Genomic DNA, 9,019 nt, shown 5'->3' on the forward strand with positions numbered 1-9,019 from the left:
GCAAGAGCATCCAGTATCGTAGCTGCTCAGCCAAGCCTTCAGGCCCCAAAGCTCTGTCCTAGGAGAAGATAATATAGCTACAGCCAGAACCAAGGGACCCACTGGCCTTGATTCATGCCCATGGAAAGAGTGAATACCTGTCCATTCAAAGGAAGGCAACAGAAGTTACCAGGGTGAGCTCGGGTCTGTGAAGTTGATAGAAGGGTGCTATCCTGGAAGCTCTAGGCCTGGAACTAACTCGTTTCTGTCGTGGTCAGGGGCATGTCACGTGCAATCAGAAAATGAAGGTGGTAGTGGGGAGACCTTGATGTCATGGGAGAGAAGGTATGGGAGCACCTCTTTCAGTGTAAACTGTCCATCTGAGCTGATGGAACTTGAATTTACATGCAGGAGTGAAGGGTCAAACCCAAACCTTGAAAGGGAATGCATGGCATGGGATTTGTTCTGTGAGGAATAAAATGTATGGAAAAGCTGTGGCAGGGAAGACAGTAATGCTGGGCCAAGAATGCAAATGGATTAATCACAGGGATGGGTGCTTAGACACCGGCTAGATAGGGCAGCTGGCCCTGGATGAGTAGGATTGTGAACCACTGGGAAATATAGGGATTTGTTCTTCAGTCATCTGTCTATCATATCAGAAGAAATGATTACACCAGATCCCCACCATACAGCATACACACACATACACACACACACACACACACACACACACACACACACAAAGTCAATACAGATGAAGAAATAAAGCACGGAAAAACACAGGAGTGTGTCTTCCAGCACTGGGCGAGGGCAGTAATCTAAGCAAGATGTACCAAGCTACTGGACCTTGAGCTAGCATTCCAATCCTTGGGTCATAAACATGGACGCAGATATATAATGGGGTATTTATAGCAAATACAAAGAGCGAAGGACCAGCATTCAGAATGCCAACAAATCCCCAAGTTAGACATTCAGTCTATGATACAATTTCTCTGGGAACACACCTAAAAGACAGGAAGCAGAAGCTTGGGTAGATTTTTTTTTTTTTTTTAATGCCAGAGCTCACAGCACTGTTATTCATAAGAACCAAACAGTTGAAAACAACCCAGATGAACGAGCAGGCAAAATGGAGCATGGACACACAATGGTTCATGAGTCAGCCTTCTGGCACAGGGGCATTCTGCCCCATGCTCCAACACGAGTGAACCTTGAAGACACTGCCCCATGAGCACACGGAGTCACGAGAAGAATCATCGCACGAGAATCCACTTCTGGTGCAGTTCATGGAGAGGAAAACCTGAAAGACCAGTCAAGATGGGAGGACATGTTCACCCCAGGGAGACAGATGTGCAGCCAAGCAACAATGAGATCCTATCTCACACCTATCAGATTGCAGAAACCCAGGTCTCCTAATGCCTGCAGACTAGAGTGAAGCAATAAGATCTGTCACATGTCACGGGTGATGTGTGAAGAAACAACTCCCTACAGAGTCTTTGGAGGACAATTTGGCAACATCTGGCAGATGTGGAGAGTAGCACACCTCTGTGTCAGCATCCCCTTCCAGGGCCATACCCTAGGGAATTTCTCACACCTGTGGTGAAATTATGCCCAGAATTACTGCGGTACCACTGTTCCTTTTGAGGAAAGTTTGAAGCCACCCTAAAAGTCCCATGCTGGGTTGAGGCATACACAAATTCTCATGCTGTTAAGTAGGTTACTATGCAGCAATTAAAATGTCCTACATGCGGTCAGTGTTCATGTGGACAGATCTTTCAAACCCAGTGTTTGGTAGAGAAAGCTGGCTTCTTCACAGGCAGGGGCTAGGAGGGACGGGGAGTTAGTGCTTAGTGGGGTAAGAGTTTCATTTTGGGAAAGAGATGGAGGGTGACAATGGCTACTCCAAAATGTGGACATGGCATGAACATGGGCAGCATGGGCCGCAAGGTGAAAGACTGATTGAGGTTGGGTGGGAAGCCTGGAAACGCTCAGTACACTCTGCGTGCAGGAATCTAAAGCTATTCTGCTATCTTAAGCCTCTGTCCACTAGTTCAGACTACAGTGTAAACCTACTTGCTCCAGGGGCCACATTAGCAGGGTTACCTACTCACTAGGAAGGTGCTTCTTGACCCCATGTGCACTGGCAACCTCTTTAGGGCAACTGTGGGATCTGAAGCCGTACTCTCAGATGAAAGACTATATAACCCCAATCAATTCTCCTCTCCTAGAAACAGTGCACCCTGTAGTGAAGTGGACAAGGAGTGGATTTCCCGCCAGGCTAAGCGGCATGACAGTCCTTAATTGCAAGTTCTAGAAAGAAAGAAAAATTCTGTTTGCCTCTTGCTGATGCAATACTTTTCTCATGGGCAAGGGGTAGGTGATTGCTAATGGAAATGAGGGATGGGATCGATTTTTGGAGGGTGTTCTAGGAGTACACATATGTGTGTAAGTATGTGTGTGTGGTTTGTTGTTTTATTATACGTGTGCTGTAAGATGTAGTAGACCCACTGATGGCCTGGCATATCTGGTCTTGAAAGCCCAGGAGGCCCAGGCTGAAGCTGGCAGCCACCTTCAGCCTCGTCGCTTGCTCCTAATCCCACTATGGAGGCAGGCAACGGTGATCTAGTTCAGCAGTTGAGATGCGGACAGAAGATCGAGGGTGTCAGTTTAGCAGATGTGTGTCTTTGCTCTTCAAGTGACATCAGAGAACAGATACAACGTAGTGCAGAAGTGTGAAAATAGTGAGTTTAGCATGGAAGAGAAGAATAATGTGTTAACATGGATTTGCTGCATAAACTTCTCTTATCTGACTAACTATGGCTAGTGGAAGACTATGTACATTTATTGAGCATATGTTATATGTAGTATATATTATAGTATATATTACTTATGGAGTAATGAGAATGGGGGGAGTGAATAATGAGATGGGATGTCAAGGATACATGAGGAACTTTTGCTTTTTTGTTCACTGAAAGTTGAACCTCTTCTCCATGATGTCTGTGATCCTGGCTAATCCCTAATACTCATTCTGGATTTAAATGAGAATCTATACTGACCATGTAGCACACGCATCTAGAAAAATCCTCCTGAAGTGAAGACTGTTGGGAAAATAATGTCTATCAACCGGCCTTGTAGAGTCTTCGCAAAACCATCGGGACTACAGAAGTCTTAGTCTGGAGCATCAGGAATGGGGCCCTGAGCAGACTGCACAGCAGCTAAGAGAGCTTGCTGGGCAAGCTTGAAGACCTGAGTTCTCTAGGATTCTGGCATTCACATAAAGTACTGGGCATGGTCAAGCATGTGCCTGTGACCCCAGTGCTGAGGTACATCAGAGACTGGAGGATTGCTGGGGCTTGTTAGCTCCCAGCACAGCCCAGGAGACAGACTCTGTCTCAAAGGAGAAAGGTGAGAGCAATTGCAGGCAGAGGCTGCTTGGCCACCTGGACCTGAAATAATCACATGGAAACTATATTAATTGAAACACTGCTTGGCCAATGACTCTAGTGTATTTGTATCTAGCTTTTACATCTTAAATCAATCCATTTCTATTAATCCGTGTATTGCCATGTGGTTCTGGCCTACTGGTAAGGTTCCATTCGGTGTCTGTGTCCTGAGGCAGCTACATGGCTTCCCTGACTCTAGCTACTCTCTCTCTCTCTCTCTCTCTCTCTCTCTCTCTATATATATATATATATATATATATATATATATATATATATTCCAGTCTGGCTATATTCTGTTAAAAGCAGCCTCTCCTCCTCCTCCTCCTCCTCCTCCTCCTCCTCCTCCTCCTCCTCCTCTTCTTCTTCTTCTTCTTCTTCTTCTTCTTCTTCTTCTGGTTTTTTGAGACAGGGTTTCCTGTAGCTTTGGAGCCTGTCCTGGAACTAGCTCTTGTAGAATAGGCTGGCCTCGAACTCACAGAGATCTGCCTGGCTCTGCCTTCCGAGTGCTGGGATTAAAGGCGTGCGCCACTACTACCCGGCCTAAAGCAGCTTCTTTTATTAACCAATGCGAGTAGAGCATATTCATAGCATACAGAGGGGACTCCCACATCAGGTGATAGAGTTGGGCATGTTGATTGTGTCCTTTGACCTTTGCATATGCACATGGTAGACTTACGGGGATAGAGGGGCAGGTCTGGCTGTGACTGCCTGGGCTCAGATATGCATGAATGGATGAGTGTGTCTAGTGTGACTACCCAAAGTGAGTGTGCACTGATGGAGGAGTGGGCCTGTTTGTGACTGCCTATGACAGGTGTATACTGATGGAGGGGCAGGTCTATCTGTGACTGCCTATAGCAGGTGTGTACTGATGGAGGGGTAGGTCTATCTGTGACTGCCTATGACAGGTGTGTACTGATGGAGGAGTGGGCCTGTTTGTGACTGCCTATGACAGGTGTGTACTGATGGAGGGGCAGGTCTATCTGTGACTGCCTATGACAGGTGTATACTGATGGAGGGGCAGGTCTATCTGTGACTGCCTATGACAGGTGTGTACTGATGGAGGGGTAGGTCTATCTGTGACTGCCTATGACAGGTGTATACTGATGGAGGGGCAGGTCTATCTGTGACTGCCTATGACAGGTGTATACTGATGGAGGGGCAGGTCTATCTGTGACTGCCTATGACAGGTGTATACTGATGGAGGGGTAGGTCTATCTGTGACTGCCTATGACAGGTGTGCACTGATGGAGGGGTAGGTCTATCTGTGACTGCCTATGACAGGTGTGCACTGATGGAGGGGCAGGTCTATCTGTGACTGTCTCCGGAGGGTGTGCACTGATGGAGAGATGAATCCAGGGTGATAGAGGGTTTGAAGCAATAGCGGAGAACTCATGTTCTGTGTGGAGAGGCTCGCTTCAGAGAATAAAGGAAAGAGCAAGACTGATCCACGTTTGGCCCATTGCAGGTGCTAACCCCCCTCGAGTTGGGTGCTCTCCATCTTTCAAAGCTGGTAGGATTCATTGGCAGAGGAAGGATATTTCTCCCTTAAGAGAATAGACTGAACTTAAGTTATGCTATGTTAGGGTTATGTCATGTGAGTGTGTGCCTCTCTCCAGTCTGCTACTCAGAGCCATCCAGCCCTCAGTTTTCATCCCTGCAGTTTTATCTTCTGTGAGGGAATGGTCCTCAAGGTGCAGTTCCTTTCAGATGAGTCAAAGACGGGTCAGCATGGCCAGCCTCATGCTTTTCCTCCATCATGAAACTGGAGCTCCTGGAAGTCTTTAAAGTCAGACTTTAAAGGGCAGCTTTGAGGGCCATCGCCATCACTCCAGGGCATAGCCTAAGCCTTGGCCTTAGTGATAGCCACTCTCCATACCCACCACCTCCTGTGACTCAGAGCAGAGCATCGGACCTTGCGGTCACAAGAGCTCAGTTAATTGGCAAGTCACCCAAGCAAGGTGACAGAAGTTGAAGAGAGTTTAGTCATATGTAATGCAATAGTTTGTTTAGACTTACCCTGCTATCCAGACTTAGGCTCCCTCTGCTATCCAGACTTAAGGTCATGGCAAGAGGTGTCTCCATTGTTGTTCTTACTGAGTTCACTTTCAGGTACCTGGTAACCATGGTATTTTATACACTGTGAATCACACCCTTTCACCCTGAGAGCTGATACTTGGTAGTGACTGTAGTTCTGGGATCTTCTGTAGGATGGCGCACAGTGCTGATAACACCAGTATCTTCTCTAAGATGCCATACAGTAGTAATGGTTTCTGTGTGGGGTGGCACACAGTAGTCCCTGCCCCAACATCCTTTTTCACTTTCACCTTGAAAAAAACAAAATCAACTTTCCAGGGTGATTGATCTTACTGGGCTTTGCCTAGTTGGCGTGACCTGGGTCCTAAGACCACCTGTAGACCAGCTCTTCTGGTCTAGGAGATGACATGAATGAACCACTAGCTTGTGTCCCTATGTCCAATACAGAACAGCTGGTGAGTGAATCCCAAGGGCAAGGGTCATTCCTCAACAGAGAACGCAAGGCTTTAAATATCATAAGGCATGATAGTGGATGGGGTAGAGCTAGCACCTTCTAGAGCCCCGTGCACTGATCTATAGTCCATAGAGAACATCTCAGAAAGCATCAAAAATGCAGAGTCCCAGCCTCTGGCTTCTGGTAGGGTTCATATCACCTACTCAGAGCAGCTAGTGATATACAATGTCCTTGGTGATGCCCATGACCATATGGCACCTTGAGTTATGGAGGGTACCAGCGCTAGTGTCCCGCTGTTAGAGGATGTTGGGGACACACGTGTTCTCCATCCAGCCCAACTGAGCCTATTCTTTAGACCTCCCCTCGGGATACTGCCCAGGGCTACTTTGAGACAGCATTTTCTTTTCCTCTGCACCCTTAGGCACTGGGTTTCTTTTCAGAGCTATGTCCGACACCCTGTATAAGATGTTGTGACACAGCTTTGCCTACTTTGTCTCTCCTTGAACTTCCCAACAAGTGTCCTATGGGAAAGGGAAAGTGGTACTCCTCACCACGCTGCTGCAAAGGAGGGCAGGGTAATCCCTGTCAGCTAGTGACAGCGTCTCACTTTTCTGCAGCTTCCCCTCTCTGCTTACAAAGGGAATGCCAGAGAGGTTGACTGTGGTTGGGAAGAGCTAAGACACTGCCTGGTGAGGGCTTTGCAGTCCTCCGAGTGCCTAGCACTATACCTGGTCCCCTTGGGCAGGACCCAGGAAAGAGAAAGACATGAAGACATTGGCCCTGCCCACTACCATCCACTTAGGAAGACCAGAATAACCCATGTGCAACTGTGGGGGAACAGACAAGACAGGCTTATAATTAAAGGCTAATTTGAAGGCCTAGAAGTGAGGTTGGAATTCAAAGTGGAAGAAATTGGAAAAGGCTGGGAGAGGTGACGAAGGCTCTTTGGAGAACGTAGCACCTGATGGAAACTTTGAAAGAGGGGCAGGAGTTAGGGCAGTGGCACTGTAGGCCAGAGGAACGTCACTCCCATGTGTCTGCCTCTTTTCCAAGAGCTTCACTGTGACACTGTGGTGTTGGGGCATGTGATGGCATGGTAGGTAAGCTTCTCTGCTGCCAAAAAAGGACTAGATATTTACCGAGACTCCAAAACTGGTAACAGCAGTTACCAGAAATCTTCTTTGGATTAGCAATTAGGTTGAAGGTTTGGTTCTGTTTTTCTTTTGCTTCTGTTTGTGTGGATGCGTATTTGCCTGCATGTGGTGTGTGTGTGTGTGTGTGTGTGTGTGTGTGTTGTGTATTTAATGGAAAAGGTTCTGCAGGTCAATAACACGATGGCTCACTGGCCTCCTGCTGGGGACAGGACTATGGAGGGGAAGGAATGAAGAGTCACTGTTGAGGAACAGACATGGGTGGGCTTGGAGTCCTCTTGGTCCTGCCTGTGTGGCAGGAAGCCTCAGGCAGGTAGCAGGTCTAGATTGTTGGGTGAGGGGCTTTTTTTCTTTTCTGGGCTTCAAGCAGAGGAGTCAGATAGGGCGAGAGAAAAGGGAAGGCTATTGTTGACAAAGAAATCGCCAGCCAGGGGATGGCATGTGGAACAGCAGAGTGTGAGAAGCAAGGCCACAGTAGCTGTCATGACCCAATGGACTATGTCCCTGTGGTCACTGTGCCAGTATCAATGCTTGAAAGAGTTCTCAGGGGTCCCTCTGAGAGAAGAAAAATCATAAACAGTTATTTCCCTCAAATGTATCCCACCCCTGAAGCACCTCTTATCCTTTGATGCCATAGCAATGACAGCTGCTCAAATGTAGCTTCTCTTGACAAAAATTAAAGATAGATGTTCTGGCTAGTCTTAGGTCAACTTGACACACAAACTAGAGTCATCTGAGAGGAGGGAATCTCAAGTAAAAAAATGTCTCCATAAAATCATGATGTAAGGCATTTTCTCAGTTAGTGATTGATTGGGAGGGGTAGGTGGAGCCCTCCCTGGGCTGGTGGGCCAGGGTTCTATTTTTAAAAAAAGCAGACTGAGCAAGCCAGTAAGCAGCACCCCTCCATGGTCTCTGCATCAGCTCCTGCCTCCCGGTTCCTGCCCTGCTTGAGTTCCTGTCCTGACTTCCTTCAGTGATGAACAATGATACAGAAATGTAAGTTAAATAAAGCCTTTTCTTCCCCATCTTGTGTTTTGGTTATGGTGTTTCATCACAGTAGGAAAAGCCCTGACTAAGACAGTAGAATTTATGTGAGTTAAGAAAAAAATCAAGTAACCCACAAGGTTTAAAAACCTCTGGCCTGGGAACACAGAAAAACAAGGACAGCCAGGAAAGGGGACAATTGACAATCTCCCCGTTGATTCTTTCCTTTCTACTTTGCTTCCTCGTTCACATGGCAAATACTTTTGGGCCCTGGAATGTGTGCTTCTTACTCAGTGTGGGCCAGGAAAGATTTTGAGGCCCTGAAGGGTGAACCCAGCTATTCTTTGAGCCCCTGTGTTGGTCCGAGGACTCTGGGTCAGTGCCCTCTGGTGTCCTCAGGGATTGGCTTTTCTATCTGTCAGAGGCTTGTCCTCATACATGGAACTTCTCCAGGATAAGCAAAGGTGTGGGGCATGAGAGAACCAGAAACCCAAACTGACTTCCTAGCTTGGGACCTTCACACTGAGGAGCTGTAGGGAGAATCGGAGTAGAATCTGTCTGTGTCTATGGTCAGAGGAATGGCTGCTGGGCTCCAAACATGAGCCATACACTGTGGATAGACAAAACCCAAGTGACTAAGGGAAGACACTATTTCACCAAAACGAGGGCCAAATGACATTGAGAAGTGGCTCCTTATTTCCAAGGGCTGCAGGGTCTTGCCAGTGAATTTGGTGTGTCAGATGCCTGTGTACCTACCTGCAGGTGTGGCAAGGCACCTGCGCCCAGAAGGGGCACGCAGCAACATTTCTAACAGAGAAGGGGCACATGGCCTTGGGAGAGCCAGAGAAAAGCCCGGGACTCGCTGTGGCCTTTGAGAAGTCCATTCGTAGGAATGGTATAGTCTATGGTCTGTGCCTCAGAGTCTACCTGGCTCTATCCATGTGGTTTGCAACCTGGGCTTGGGGCTGAGGTGGGTG

The sequence above is a fragment of the Microtus oregoni genome, unplaced genomic scaffold, assembly GCF_018167655.1.
Source record: "Microtus oregoni isolate MIOR12 unplaced genomic scaffold, Mior012 000034F_ref0000314, whole genome shotgun sequence".
Lineage (NCBI taxonomy): Eukaryota > Metazoa > Chordata > Mammalia > Rodentia > Cricetidae > Microtus > Microtus oregoni.